The sequence below is a fragment of the Palaemon carinicauda genome, chromosome 3, assembly GCF_036898095.1.
Source record: "Palaemon carinicauda isolate YSFRI2023 chromosome 3, ASM3689809v2, whole genome shotgun sequence".
Lineage (NCBI taxonomy): Eukaryota > Metazoa > Arthropoda > Malacostraca > Decapoda > Palaemonidae > Palaemon > Palaemon carinicauda.
Window position 1 is genome coordinate 170,028,412 of NC_090727.1, and position 15,358 is coordinate 170,043,769.

General features: G+C 46.7%; 1 protein-coding gene across 3 annotated transcripts in view; it reads right to left on the reverse strand.

The window, feature by feature from the left end:
* The window catches only part of LOC137638759 (ubiquitin carboxyl-terminal hydrolase 48-like), a 355,352-nt gene that overhangs the window by 185,463 nt on the left and 154,531 nt on the right, over window positions 1-15,358 (reverse strand). The window lies entirely within an intron of this gene.

A 15,358-nucleotide genomic window follows, 5' to 3' on the forward strand; every position in this document is an offset into this window, starting at 1 on the left:
AGATGCACTAGAAAATCTGCAATATCCGGGACCGAAGCTTTGAGAGGCTTGATGTCCTTTGAGGCACACCATTTCGTAAAAGTGGCCCATTTTGCTTGGTAGACCGCTGCTGAAGACCGTCTCAGATAACGTGACATCTTTTCTGCAGTTCATGTTGAATATCCTTCCTTCCTCAGGAGCCGCTCAATAGTCTCCAGGCGTGAAGGCGTAGAGACTGAGGATTGTCGTGGAACCTTAGAAAGTGTGGCTGCTGTAGAAGATCTGGCCTGTCGGGTAGAGGCCACGGAGGAAGACATGCGAGGTCCCTTAGATCCGCGAACCACTCCCTCTCCGGCCACCAGGGCGCTACCAAAGTCATCTTTAAGTTTCGGGCCGTCCGTACTCTGTTGAGCACTTGCCTGATCAATGTGAAGGGGGTAAAAGCGTACACGTCGAGGTTGTCCCATTTGTGCTGAAAGGCATCTTCCAAGGCCGCCTTTGGGTCTGGGACAGGAGAACAAAACACGGGGAGTTGTGCGTTTAGCCTGGTTGCAAAGAGATCCATCACCGGCGACCCCCATTTTTGAATAATGAGTCTGGCTACTTCTGGGAGGAGGGACCACTCTGTTCCCACTATTTGTCCCATCCTGCTGAGGCCGTCGGCTAGGACGTTCTTCTTGCCTGGAATGAACCTTGCTGAAATCACTATCTGGTTCGACTCTGCCCAATCCAGGATCTCCAGAGCGAGATCGCACAACTCCTTTGATTTTAGGCCTCCGTGTTTCTTTATGTACGCGACTACTGTGGCGTTGTCGCACATCAACGCCACCGTGTTTCCCCTTAGAAGGTCGACGAACTGCAGGCAAGCTTTTTGGACTGCCTTCAACTCCAGGACGTTGATGTGTTGCCCTTTCTCCTCGTCCGTCCAGGTTCCTCTCGTCGTCTCGTTGAGGAGATGCGCTCCCCACCCCTCTTTGGAGGCGTCTGTGAACAGAAGCATCTCGGGAGGCTCGGTTGCGAAGGGCATCCCCTTGAGAGTATTCGACCGACACTGCCACCACTCCAGGGAGGGTATTGTGTCCGGCAGGACGGGGATTAATTTGTGGGGTGAGTCTACTTGGTTCCAGAGACCCTTCAGGTTCCATTGGATGCTCCTGAGCCTGAGCCTCCCTTGGGGAACGAGTTTCTCTAACGACACTAGATGCCCTATCAGCCTTTGCCAGTCTTTGGCGCTCCTGGTTTGTCTCGAAAGGAAAGGCAGGAGGATCCCTTCCAGGTTGTTCACCCGGTCCTCTGACGGAAAGGCCTTCACTAGTCGGGAGTCCAGTGTCATCCCCAAGTAGGTCATCCTGGTGGAGGGCGACAGATTCGATTTTTCTCGGTTGATCGTGATACCCAGATCCTTGCAGAATTGAAGTAGCCTTACACCTTGCTCCTTCAAAACTCCCTCTGAGGAGGAAAGGAGCAACCAGTCGTCCAGGTATCGAATGAGACGAATATCCCTCTCGTGAACCCACACCGAAACTGTCGTGAAGACTCTCGTGAATACCTGGGGAGCTGTTGACAAACCGAAGCAGTGTCTTGAATTGTAGGATCTGGGCACCCCACTTCACCCGGAGAAACTTCCTGCTTGAGGGGTGGACCGGGATTTGAAAGTATGCGTCCTTGAGGTCTATGGTCATCATGTAGTCCCCTTCCTTCAAGGACTGCAAGACCGACTTCAGGGTGTCCATTTTGAAGTCCGTCTTGCAAACAAACTTGTTGAGGGCTGACAGGTCTATCACCGGTCTCCATCCCCCTGTCGCCCTTTCTACCAGAAAAAGTCGGCTGTAGAAGCCTGGGCCTGGATGTAGGACCTCTTCCATTGCACCTTTCTCAAACATAGTGGACACTTCTTCCTGAAGGGCTGCCCTCTTCAATGGGCCCTTGGGTGCCAGCCACTCCGCCAGACTGGCTGGAATCAAAGGTGGCGGTTCCGTTAAGAACGGAGTCTGTACCCTTCTTTCAGTACGGATACTGTCCAGGGCTCCGCACCGTGAGCCCTCCACGCTTGCCAATATTGTCTGAGGCATCCCCCAACCTGAAGCTTGGGCAGGAGTAGGGGGCCTCCCACTCTATCTCTTCCTGGAGGAGCGGCCTGAACGCCCTCTCCTGGACGCTGAGTATGCCGTCCTAAAAGAGGCAGACGCTGCTGGGGCTCCTCTGGGGGTTGAGCCCAAGAGGTAGATGGGGCGTCTCTCCTCGTCAGGCTAGGAGAGGCATGAGAAATAGAGGGTCCATCCGACGTTGACCTCCTGTAAGCGGGTCTCCTCACGGGGTGGGGTCTGGGTGTGCTCACATCCTTCCTTTTCGAGACCTTTTCCATGAGCTCCTCCAGCTGTTTCAACGAAAACAGGGAGTCACCCCACACAGGTAGGCTCCTCAAAGCCCTTGCTTCTCGGTCAGGGATCTTCCGGGAAAGCTTGGCCAAGATCGTATCCCTTTTCCGAAGTATCCAGTTAGCTGACAGGGCAAGAGACTGATAAGTTAGGAACTTCAAGGTTTTCCCCCGGAGATGATGAGTTCCTTCAGGAGGTCTTGTTTCGCCGGGTCTGTCAAGTCGTAGGTGGCTTGCACACCTACCAGAGTGGAGGCCCACCAGTCCAACCAGGAGGCGATGTGGACCAAGTCTTTGGACATTTCCTCCATCATTGCAGCCTCCGACTGTGAAAAACAAATCGGGGCTGATGCGGCTCTGTCTTCCGGGGCACCCTGGCTCAATACTTCCAGGGAAGATTCTATTTTGCAGGCTCCCGGTCGCTGCCCTTCTGGGAGATAAAACTTACTCTGGGACCTGAGTCCCTGTAGTAACTTTGAGGAACTCTGTGACTTGGGGGCCTCGGCATTGCCCGCCACAATCTTGTCTACGTGGGCACGGCCCAGGACCAAATCCCTGGCCACAGGCAGCGCCAGAGAGGGTTTCTGCTGCACGGGGGCCTCCATCAACCGATTTAGGCTGGACCGCCAGGAGTCCTCGTCGGCTGGAACAGGTTCTTCGATCCGGTGATGTCTGCGTATAAGGCCTATCACCCTACGATATGCCGAGTCCTTGGTTGGGGAACCTTCCCTGTCGTCAGCAACACCCTCTGCCTGATTCCGAGGTGCCGGGTCAACGGGCACTCCCAACGGTCGTCGCGGTTCAGGCCCAACGAACACCTCCCTGCGGTGGTAACGTTCTGCTCCGACGGAAACCTCCGCACTAGGCCCGGGTGTCGGGACGGGAATCGCCGTGTCGGCGAGGACTACCGTCCGTAAAATGTCTTTGGAGGACGAGGACGCGGCTTCCGTGGGCTGGCCCGACGGAGGAAGCCGTTCCTGCGAGTCCAAGGGCCGAGTCAGCTGTGCTGACCCGACCAGGCTGCCCGTCCGAAAGCTCGGCTCCCCCCGCTGGGCGGGTAGAGCCAGAAGCTTCGCGGCCTTACGCCTACATGAAGAGGCCTTCTCGCTCTGTTCCTTGCGAGGGTCATACTTGTGGCTGGTCGAGGGCCTTCGTGGAGAATATTCTCTGGACCGGCGGCTTGGAGAACATTGAAACTCGCTCCTGCGGGGAACGAAGACCCATTCATCATTGGGGGACCTACTCTTCCTGTACTTCCTCCTCGGTGACCTGGATCGCCGTCTACTATACCTTGAGCGGGACCTTGAGCGGGAGCGCCTGCTCCTGGAGCTCTCCCTCCTCCGCCGGCGCCTCCTCCTCGCTTCACCCTCTGAAGACACCGAAGAGCCGCCCTCCGAAGATCCCGACGATACTGCATAACCCGACCAACGGACGGGAGCGGGGGCCATGGAGGTCTTCGCGATCTGTTGAGTTCCAGAGGTCGAGGGTTGTAAAAACGAGTCCGGAACTGCCGTCAGAGGAGCTGGAAAGGAGGTCGGTCGCACTACGCTGGGGAACCAGGTATCTAGGCCATCTTCCATCCGCAACGGGGACCTACCTGGCGTTTTCGGGAGCTTCCACCCGAAGGGCTCCCCTACCGTCGACTCTAACCTATCCTGGACGCTATCAGCTGCTGAAGTACCTGAAACACAGGCCCAAGACGCGGGCGAAGAGACAGGCACAGTGTTATTCCACATGGGGTCATCGGAGGAGACGTGCCCCCCAATCACAAGGGCAGAGTCTCCAAGACCCCCAGACAAAGCACTATCAGGCCCCCCACTAGCCTGTGATGGTCCAGCAACCCCCACATCATGTAAATTAGACTCTTGGGGAAGCGCCACCGGCACCTTCCCCGCAACGGACTTACCTCGTCCCCTACCCTGGGTAGGGGAAGAAGAGACAGAAGCCCCGTCAGACCGTCCACCTGGTGACGGTAATGGCGAAGAAATGCTTCTCTTCCTGGGAGATCGTTTAGAGGATTTCTTCTTCTTTGTGCTATAACGCACCCACTGGATTTCATTCCAGCTAACACACTCCGAGCACGTATCCGTCGGCGAACACACTCTGCCCCTACAGGAAGAGCAAAGGGAATGCGGGTCCACCTCCGGCTTGGAAAGGAACGCTCCACACGACTTCCCGCCTCTAGGCCCAGGACAACGGCGGGTCTGCTCCATCACAACACAACCACAAGACACAGGCACAAAGGGAATGAATAAGGAAATCACTTGGGAAACACAAGGGAAATAAGTGAACACAGGAGAACACAAGGGAGAGCACAGAGATACCACGCGGTAACCACGTGGGACACACGAGTCGGGACACAAAGGGTCGCAAGAGAATGGAGAGCGGCCAGAGAACTTACTGACGAGCGAGACCCAAGCTAACGCCGACCTAGCTCAGGACTACCCTCAGGGCACGTTCTCCTTACGCCTGGGTTAGTCCTCACAGAAAACGGAAGCAGGGTAGACTACACAAAACTCTGGTCGGTTGAGAGGAGATTCCAGGTAACTCCTAAGAAAGTAGTTCGAGGTAAGTCTCTGTGTTGGAACAAACTCTGATTAGAAATCAGTTAATACTTACCCCACAATATTAAATAATTAGAAAGGTCAGTGGCAGTGTACACTTTTCTATCCCTAGGGGTTAAAACCCTACTCTTTCGAGTTGCCCCGATAGAGGAAACTCTTTATCTTTAATATTGGGGGGAGGTTACAGCAATTGGCTGGGAGGGATACACAAGTATGTGTCTTTCCCTATTTCTTTCTAGCTTACTATCCTAAGCTATAATGATTAAAATATGAATAATTGCATATCTGTTTATCATGTGAGATAAACAATCATATACTCATTTTATTTTCCTTTCTTTACAGGAGGAACACCAGATGAAATGCGATGCGATCTTCTGCAATCTTAAGAGTAAGTACTTCTACGGTCATAAAGCATGCAGGTCTCATGCCCCCTGCACTATTATTACCAAATCCCTGCAATATTGGGACCCCCAAGTCTGCAATATCTGCCAGACCTTAGTGACCGAAGGTTTTGATGACCCCAAGTCAATGGAGTCTAGAGATGCGGCACGTAAAAAGCTACGCAAATGGGTAAGAGGGTTCCAGAAGATCTCTCGGGGACCATACCTACCTAACAATAGGATGCGTAGCTTACTGTTCCCGAAAGCGGGTAGTGAAGTGGTTGTGCCCCAAGCACGGCTCTCACCTCCCTGCGTCCAGATTGCCATCGAGACGCATGGCAGGGAGGAAACTCTGAGAGAAGATGACGATGCCGTGTCGGAATTCCTTCCGTCTGTGCCGGCCCCGGAGCCGTTACCCTCGACGTCCTCACCTTCTACCCCTCCATTGGACAACACGAGCCAGGCGCTGGCCCATCTTACGGATTTAAGGGAGAACATTCGCAAACGAGGCGAAACAAGGGAAGCGAAATCCAAGAGAGAGCTCCGTGAAGCTCCACTCATCGCCTCCCGAGGGTCATTCAAGTGACCCAGAGACCAAGACCTCCCGATCTGCTCCAAGACCAATCCCTAGAGGTATGCGGAGCTTATGCCGATTTTGAATGGCAAACTCTACATCTCAGAGAAGATGGGAGCTATCCCCTTAGACGACATCTAGTTTTGGCCAAGCTTTAACGCTTTCCCTGATTGCTTCATTCGACTGAAGCATGAACCAATGTCAAAAGAGGAGACCGAACCGAAGGAAGTCATGGTTTTCGACCGCGATAAGGCACAGGCTCCCTTGTCTAGTAGCCTGAGAAAGGAGGGTTATTCGGTGTCGAAAGTGTCCGCCTTGAGCAAGAAACACCCTACCTTTCTTGCTCCTGCTTCAATAGCATTCCCCTTTACGTGGAAGGCATTTAAATCTGTTACCATGGCAGTGTAGGCAGGCAAACCATGCCCTGCACTTGAGGAGTGCAGGCCTCTGTCACTAACCTTGCCCATGCAGGAGAAGGCATGGAAGGAAGTCCATCTAACCTTCTCAGTAGGGAAACTGGACGCGGACATCGCTGGACGACAGTTTAGCGAGAATCTCCCTAAACTTCCTGAATTTCTCTTGTGCAAGGAACAAGAGACGAAGGAGAGACTTGCAGCCTCTTTATCCCTACAAAACTGCATAGAGATGTGTGCAGGCCAACGAAGTACCCCAGACATGCTCATGGTCCTGGCCAAAATACATATGGCCACCTTAGTAAAAGACCTGTACGCTTTTATGAAGGCTAGGAGAGTCTGTAGGGAGTTTGTGTTTGCTGCTACAACAGTGAAACATGAACCCAGGAAGCTGATATCTTCCAACATCTGGGGTAAAGACCTCTTTCCAAACGAAGTACTCAAAGAGTTAGTCGAGAAAGCCATCACGGAGAAGAGGAACTTTCTCCAGAAGTGGGGCATCTCTTCAAAGAGGAAGTCTTCCCCGGATGTGGGTCCCCAACCTAAAAGGAAGACGAAGAAGTCTAGACTTTTCCCTCGGCCTGCTCAACAACATCCCACACTTTCTACGCCCGCGGTGACCCAGGTAGGCGGTCAAGGAGGTAAACCCTCCGATCAATCGAAGCAAGGAGACGCTTCCGGTAGGAGGGAGGCTCCGACAGGATCGTTGGACCTTCGATCCTTGGGCCCAAGGCCTAATCAAGATTGGACTAGGATGGAAACTAGACATGTCTCCACCATCATTTCCTCAACTCTTCCAACACTCCAACTCCGTAATAGAAGAGTACACCCTATAGCTCTGGAGCATACAGGTTATAAAGAAAGCAAAGTCCATCAAATTCCAGGGAAGGCTGTTTTGTGTTCCCAAGAAGGACTCAAGAAAACTCAGTCATTCTGGACTTGTCGCCACTCAACAAGTTCATAAGAAACAGTAAGTTCAGGATGTTAATCCTTCTACACATTAGGACCCTATTACAAAAAGGGGCATTCACAGTCTCGATAGACCTGACAAATGCCTATTGGCATCTTCTAGTCAGTCACCCCCTCTCCTCCTACCTAGGATTCAAGTTACAGAAGATAAAGTATGTTCTAAGAGCCATATTCTTTGGACTAAACATAGTACTGTACCTAGTACCTTCATGAAATTGGCTAACGCAGTCATGCAACAACCATACCTAGAAACTGTTCAGGTAACAAAGTACCTGGACGACTGGCTGGTGCGGGCAGCACTCGAAGCGGCTGGTCTGCAAGCATCCAAAGAAGTAACCCCGTTCCTGGAACATCTGGGATGCAAAATCAACTTCAAGAAGTCTCGACTCTCTCCAGCTCAAAGGTTTCAATGGCTGGAAAACCATTGGAACCTTAGGTCACATTGTCTCTCCTTTCCCTTAGGGAAGAAGAAGGAGATCGCAGGGTCGGTCAAGAGGCTACTGTAATACGACAGGATTTCAAGACGCTAACAGGAAAGAGTACTGAACTCTCTCCAGTTCACAGCAGTGACAGACCCAGTGCTAAGAGCACAGCTGAAAGATGCATCAGGAGTCTGGAGAAGATACGCATCAAATGCTCGAAGAGATCTAAAATGACCAATATCGACCTTACTTTGATCACTTCTCAGCCCATGGTCGAAGGCCAAGAGCCTAATGAGGACCATGCCCTTGCAACCACCTCTACCATCGAAGATCATCCACATGGATGCCTCGACGGAAGAATGGGGATTTCACTCCCAAGAAAGGAAAGACCAAGGGACTTGGTCATCTCTGTTCAAGGCCCTTCTCATCTACATTTTGAAAGCCATGGCAGTCCTGTTGACGTTGGGAAAACTCTCCCCACGCAGATCAGCCCTCATCAGGCTGATCTGGGACAGCGAGGTGATAATGAGATGTCTGAACCGACAAGGCTCGAGATCGTCCCATATAATCCATATGATATTAGCCATCTCTTGCCTAAAGAGATGGCACCTATCAGCAGTTCACTTACAAATGATCCGCAATGTGACAGCGGATGCTCTACTCAGGCTCAAGCCGACAGTCAGAATGGTCCACAGACGCAGACCCATTCTCTTCCATCCTGGAACAAGTCCCAGAACTGCATATCGACTACCTTGATATGTAGCCCCATACGAGGACCTTCTAGAGGAGATAACGAATGCCATGTCCCTAGTTTGGAACGGATGGACCCGGAAATTCCTGTTCCTTCCATCTAATCTCCTGCTGAAGGTCCTCAACATGCTGAGATCCTTCCAAGGAACGGCAGCTCTAGTGGCTCCCAAATAGCCCAAGAGCAACTGGTTCCCTCTAGTGAGGGAACTGAGGCTGAGGCTGGCCCTTGTACCAAACCCAGCATTATCTCAAAAGGTTTAGAAGTTAACTGTCTTTGATTCATCACAGAGAACCCAAAACCTTCATTTTATGATTTTCTCGCCCTAGCGGTTAAGAAAAGATTTGGGATCTCAAAAGGCAGTATAGACTTCTTAGAAGAATACAAGTCTAAGTCAACTAAAAGACAATATGAATCGTCTTGGAAAAAGAGGGGTTGCTTTTGTTAAAGCAAAAGGACCGAAAGAAATTTCAATAGATTTCTGTCTGTCCTTTATCCACCTTCATAATCAAGGTCTGGCAGCTAACACAATAACTACATGTAAGTCAGCCTTGACTAGACCTCTTCTATATGCCTTTCAAGTGAATTTGACGAACAAAATCTTTAACAAGATCCCGAAGGCATGCGCTAAACTTAGGCCTGCTGCTCCTCCGAAGCCCATCGCATGGTCTTTGGACAAGGTCCTACATTATGCTTCATCTGTGAACAATGAAGATTGGTCTCTCAAGGATCTAACCCAGAAGGTTATTTTCCTGTTCACTATAGCCTCAGGGACTAGAGTTGGTGAAATAGTAGCCCTATCAAGACATGAGGGCCACATTCAGTTCACAGAAGTGGGAGAACTGAATCTCTTTCTTGATCCAGTTTTTCTCGCCAAGAACGAGTTACCCACTAAAAGATGGGGTCCCTGGAGAATCTGCCCTCTGAAGGAAGATGTCTCTCTATGTCCAGTAGAGTGTCTAAAGGTCTATCTTCGTAGAAGTTCCTATTTCAGGGGAGGACAGCTCTTCAAAGGAGAAACCTCGGGATCAAACTTATCCCTAAAACAACTGAGGGCAAAGGTCACCTACTTCATTCACAGAGCGGATCCTGACAGTACACCCGCAGGTCATGATCCGAGGAAAATTGCTTCATCACTGAACTTTTTTCAGTATATGGACTATGAACGTCTTTGCTCATATACTGGATGGAAATCATCCAGTGTTCTACAAACACTACGCTAAGCAAGTCCATGAACTGAAGCATTATGTGGTGGCGGCAGGTAGTGTATTAAAACCTGTCGTCTAGTGCTGCAATGAAGCGTTAATTGACTGGGACTATCAATTATGGTGAAAAGGTCTTGACACTTCCAGTGCAATACCTTTTAAGCGAATATCACCATGGTGACACTAAGACTGTTCAAAATCTCAGGTATGGAATTATACAGATAACACTTGTTCCATGTGTACGTAGTACAGTGTTGATAGTTTACAACATTTACAGAATTCATATTGGGAAAATTTATCAAAATTTTCAGTTTTAGAGTGACACTCATCATTTCTTCCCTTTCAGGGAGGAAAAATATTTTCTGTATACGTTGCACATATAATTCCTTTAACATGTTACATTCGTTTCACTCGTTATTCCATTTAGTCGTTTATTCGAAATAAATGTCTATTAGAATGTAATTGCGTCCTATTTTGCCCTGCAACTTGCACATTAAATATGCCAGAGTTCTCTTCCTTATTTATTTAAGTAAACCTCATATCATTGTATGCTTACAAACAATGGATATAGTTGACACTTATATTGTTCCGACAATATATACAAACTATGAGACCGTTTGTATACCTAGTGGATACTTATGTTTGATCATAAAATATATGCTAACCTTGAGGAACCTTTTCTACTGTCTAGTATGACTCTTCCCTGCAGGGGGCAGGAAGCACTAACATTGTCTATGATTAGTGGTAATGACGGGTAACGGTAACGTCACTTGTCTCAATGGTCCATATGACCATAGAAAAATTGTCCCAAGGTTAAGGCACCTATGAAAATCCACAGATACAGTACTTTCTAGTAATTCTCTGGTAAATTTCCATCAGGTCGACATGGCTTGAGCATAAAAAACGGATTTTGAGCGAGGTGAAAAATTGATTTTTGGGTGAGATAGCCATGTCGTCCTGATGGACCCACCCTCCTTTTCTATAAAAAAGGCCTTGGCAGGATCCCTCCCGAAACTAGTATATCTGTAGCACCATGCTCAATGCTACTAGGAATAACCGCCATCTTGGATATGGCGCCATCTAGATACTCAATAGTAGTATGGGAAGTAGGGTAACCTTGATAACGGCTCCCCTTCTAATTTGCCACTCTTCTCCCTCGAGGTGAAAACGCTATTCGGGGTGAAGATTGCTATGTGTCGTATCAAGATATACAGTGGTACCTCTACATACGAATTTAATTCGTTCCACAACCAACTTCGGATGTAGAAAATGTTCAGATGTAGAAACGAATTTTCCCATAAGAATACATGGTAATTCATTTAATTCGTTCCTCAGCCTAAAAACCCATTATAAATCCTTAATAAATGGCTACACATAATTACACATAACAATAACATAACTGCATAATATGAAAGAAGCATGTAAAAAAGATAATTATAAAGAAATAATAAATAAAAAATGTGTTTTATTGCCACTTTACCTTAGAGACAGGCCAACGCAGGTGTAGGATTTGCTACGCCAGGAGACGGACGATCGGCGAGAAGGTAGACATGGTGTTAACATGTTCTTTAAATAAATACTCTCTCTCTCCCTCTCTCTCTCTCTCTCTCTCTCTCTCTCTCTCTCTCTCTCTTGTTCTTCACTGTTAGTGTTAGAGACGTCTATTAATTTTTTCTGAGAGAGAGAGAGAGAGAGAGAGAGAGAGAGAGAGAGAGAGAGAGAGAGAGAGAGAGAGAGAGAGATTAAACAAAAATGAGAGATTAAACAAAAATGTGTTGTGTACATATGATTTTTAACAGCGTTAACGAGTTGAAAGACAGTTAAATGTAACTAAAAAAACAATACCAGCAAATCTGAATTCCCTTATTAACTAAAACAAATATTGATACAAACACACTTGTGTGCGTATGCGCAAACACACACACACGCTCGAGGAGACACGATCGGCGAGGAGGTAGAGATGGTGACTGCGATAACATACCGTAACTTACACTACGGAAATTTTCATCTAACTTAGCTTATTTATTTTTTTTTTCATTTTTATATTTCATATTTTTTGCATTTTTTTTCTTTTGATTTTTTATTTTCATCACTTTCAGTGACGAGTTACGGTATGTTATCGCAGTCACCATCTCTACCTCCTCCCCGACCGTCTCTCTTACTGCGTAGCAATTTTTGCACCTGTGTGTGTGTTTGTGCATACGCACACGAGTGTGTTTGTATCAATATTTGTTTTAGTTAATAAAGGAATTCAGATTAGCTGTTATTACTTTCTTAGTTACATTTAATTGTTTTTCAACTCGTTGACGCTTTTAAAAATCATATGTACTCTAAACACATTTTTGTTTAATCTCTCTCTCTCTCTCTCTCTCTCTCTCTCTCTCTCTCTCTCTCTCTCCCTCTCTCTCTCTCTCGGAAAAAAAATAATAGACGTATCTAACACTATAACAGCGAAGAGAGAGAGAGAGAGAGAGAGAGAGAGAGAGAGAGAGAGAGAGAGAGAGAGAGAGAGAGAGAGAGAGAGAGAGAGAGAGAGATATTTTATTTAAAGAACATGTTAATGCTATGTTTAGAGAGAAACAGAAAAAGAGAGAAGTCTTATTTAAAAGAGCTTGTTAATGCTATCATGGTTTTCTTTGCTTCACTTTTTTCTTTCTTTCTGTTCATCACGCTGGCCCTTCTCACAAATGATCGTTGCCAATAATCTCTTTGTCCTTTATCCCTATCAACAAAAGGCGTTCTATCTCTTCCAGGGTATTGCTAAGATTTTCTTGTAATAATGGTGATCCCCTTCGATGGTTATTTGCTTTAATGGCTGCCTTCAACTTGATGATCCTCGAGATCATAGGCCTATTCCGGCCATATTGTTTAGCCATACAGTATCACTCACATGCACACTGCTCTCATGTTTTTCTATAATTTCTTGCTTCAATTCTAATGAAAGAATTGCCTTCTTCCTGTACTGAAACTTAGCTTCTTAGGCACCATGATTATAGGTAAAATCAAAAAGGAAATGTGAGAAAAGGAAGAAAATAAGCACTGTTAATAACAGACCAAACAGAGGACAACCGCACGATACACACGAGAATAGAGAACTGAGCACTCGACGCTCAATGGCGTAATGTTTACTTCGTGTCAAAATAAAATTCGGGTGTAGAGTCAAAAATTTGCTCGAATTTTACTTCGGATGTTGGAAAATTCGGATGTAGATACGTTCGTGTGTAGAGGTTCCACTGTACGTCCCCTGATATTATGCGATATCCTTAAGAGAAATTTTAAGGATATTCGTGCCAGGAGTTAGAATTCTGGATACCTAAAGGTAAATTCTCTGGGAATATCACTGTAGTTCAAATATCCCTTGGAAGCTACTGATAGGAACCTTCCATCAGGACGACATGGATATCTCATCCAAAAATAGATTTTTCGCTTCGCTCAAAATCCGTTTTATTTTCTCAACCTCTGTTGTCTTGTTGTTAGGGTATTCTAATTGAATAATGTTCATTAATTTGTATGGTATTTTTACCTGCTTTGATAAACAATTGAGTGTCCCATAAGAGATTAAACTAGACTAATTGTTAAGCTGCAACAATAGGGTTTGAAAAGCAATGTTTAAAGAACTGTGAGAACACTCTTTCAGGTAGTGATCGCTGAAAGTGTTCTGTCTTTTTCAGACACCAGCTCTGGGAACTTGGGCAACAGAGTGGGTCTTGCGGAATGCCAGGGTTGCAGCAATACCCCAAACATCATGCTTTATGGGGGGGGGTCCCTGGCGACGCTTCCCCTGAGGATTTATAACCTCTCATAATAGTTTCTCTCTGCCACAAGGAAATAGAGCTTTTTTGATACCCTTTTCTTGGAGCAGCCTGTGTTCACAAACAAGTTTGGGATCTTGGGTCTAAGATAGGCTTTCCCTTTCAGATACTATCTGACAGCTCTTATGTGGCAAAGTAAAGATCATCCGGGTTATCAGTTACCTTTTTGAGGGACAATATAGTGAAAGAGTCAATCTAGCATCATTAACAACCGGATTTGGAGTTTTGGTCACAAACTCTAGAACAAATGAAAAGGATAGTTCCTTAGGACTGTGACATTATTTTTATTATTATTATTATTATTATTATTATTATTATTATTATTATTATTACCTGCTAAGCTACAACTCTAATTTGAAAAGCAGAATGCTATAAGCCAAGGGGTCCCAACAGGGAAAATAGCCCAGAAAGGAAACAAGGAAACATAAAATGTTTCAAGAATAGTAACAATATTAAAATAAATATTTCCTATATTAACCATACAAACTTTAACAAAACAAGAGGAAGAGAAATTAGACAGAGTAGTGTGCCCGCGTGTACCCTCAAGCAAGAGAACTCTAACCCAAGACAGTGGATGACCATGGTACAGAGGCTATGGCACTACCCAAGTCTAGAGAACGATGGTTTGATTTTGGAGTGTCCTTCTCCTAGAAGAGCTGCTTATCATAGCTAAAGAGTCTCTTCTACCCATACCAAGAGGAAAGTAGCCACTGAACAATTACAGTGCAGTAGTTAACCCCTTAGGTAAAGAAGAATTCTTTGCTAATCTCCGTGTTGTTAGGTGTATGAGGACAGAGAATATGGAAAGAATAGGCCAGACTATTCGGTGCATGAGTAGACAAAGGGAAAATGAAACGTAACCAGAGAGAAGGATCCAATGTAGTACTGTCTGGCCAGTCAAAGGACCAAATAACTCTCTAACAGTAGCATCTCAATGGGTGGCTGGTGCCCTGGCTAACCTACTACCAAATAATAATAATAATAATAATAATAATAATAATAATAATAATAATAACAGTCCTGAGAAATAGTTGCCAGGTGAGCTCTGTCACTTCCTCCCAGAAGAGGAAGAGGGTAGGTTCAAGGACAGCATATACCCAACCCTTTCCTGGCTTAGAGCGCTGGGGATCTGAGCTTGAGGGACTGCTCACATGCAACTGGTGCCACAGTGGTAGATGACACACCCGAATCTAGCTCCACTTGAAGAAACCTGAAGGAATCGCTCAGCAGGAGAACTCCTTCAATCCTTTCTCGATGGGCGAGAGCAGCTCTCTCAGGGCAAGGGCACTCCTATTATTCCCTACAGGAATGAGAAAGGTGTGCAAAGTCTCCCCTTTACCTGGCCCATGGAATCGGTGTTGGTTTCCTTTGCCTACATCCAAGGAAAATACCATCGTATCAGGGTCACAATCATTCGACCAACTCCAGAGGTACCGGTCGAGGGATAAAAACTTATAAACATTTTGGAAGAGAGAGAGAGCAGCTTTGGAAGAGCCACAGCAGTCTTCCAATGCCATGATAATAATAATGAATATAAGAGCAATACTCACCATCACCTGGCCTACAGACTTACCTGATCAAGCCCTTAAGTAACAGTCACCGTGTAAGATCTGTCATTCTTTCCCAAAAGAGAATAGTGCAAATATAAAATCCGAAGGAGCTTTTGCAAGAAGCTCCTGCGTGTCTACTAACACTACTTACTTCTTAAAAGAAATTTTTGAAGAAGAAAATAGGCGAAAGAGAAGCTGGAAGAGAAGGAAGAAGAGAGAGCCAACTAATTTTCCCTACACCTCTTCCTTACTACCCGAGTGGTTCTCAGATTCCAACTGATCACGACCCAAAGTGATACCTCTCTGAGTTTGCTGATAAGAGTACAGTAAAAGGAAGTGTATCTAAAGAACCTGCAGACAGCAGG